This window comes from Myotis lucifugus, unplaced genomic scaffold (genome assembly GCF_000147115.1).
Source record: "Myotis lucifugus unplaced genomic scaffold, Myoluc2.0 scaffold_36, whole genome shotgun sequence".
Taxonomy (NCBI): Eukaryota; Metazoa; Chordata; class Mammalia; order Chiroptera; family Vespertilionidae; genus Myotis; species Myotis lucifugus.
In genome coordinates this window covers 2,504,335-2,505,233 of record NW_005871084.1, presented here as the reverse complement: position 1 = coordinate 2,505,233, position 899 = coordinate 2,504,335, and positions in this window count along the sequence as shown.

Sequence of the window (899 nt, the reverse complement as noted above, 5' to 3'; positions counted from 1 at the left end):
ACAGGCTAGGCGGCAGGAAGCGGGCTGCGGAGGCAGAAGAGCTCAGCCCCCGCGCCCTCTGCACCCCACGGCCGGCCTCCCGATCACTCCGCGGGGCTCACGCGGCGCTCCGGACCGCAGGGCTGGGGAGAGTCCGAGCGGACCTGTCCTTCGGAGCCTACCCACCCCTCCCCGGCTTTCCCTCTGCTTTGGGGAGGGGGCGGACTGGGCATTTGGGGGCGCTGAAGGCATATCTACAAGAAACACCCAAGACTCAGTCCATTCATCTTCCCGTGGCCTTTTTACCAGGAGCATTGAGCTTGCCGTAATTGTTAAAGAGGGGAGGTGGGTGTTTCTAGACCCCTTTAAATGACGGGCAACCCCCCAAGCCGGACTGGGCTGCATTGTCAGCTCCCCGAGCCGGTCCGCCTGGCCCGGCCGCCAGCCGGGAAGAGGCTGCCCCGGTGTGGCCGCGAGTCGCCACTGCCTGTGTCAACCTTACAGGGAACAAAACCAACACAGCACCCTTCTGAGTGCACACCCACCCACTCGAACACAGACAGCGTCGTTCTTTGAATAAAAGGCAGCGTATCTGTGAGCCGCACGTGAAATAGCACACTCAAGTTTAAGGTGATTCTCCGCATATGCAAACCATTATTAAGAGTCTTATTTGCCACCGTAAGATTCTCTCCACATCCCAGCTACTGTTTCTCTAGCGAGCATTTCATTCAGTCCTTCAGCTTTATAGGAATGCCAGAGACACCTTTAAATAAGTGGAAGAAATCCATCCCTCGACTTTTTCAGGAAGAACTTTGTTAAATTTAGAGGTGAAATGCAGTTGTGAGTATAAAACGTAAATAAGCCGAACATGCTCTTTGACTTTGAAAAGAGAACATCAAAGTGTCTACTTGGATATTAAC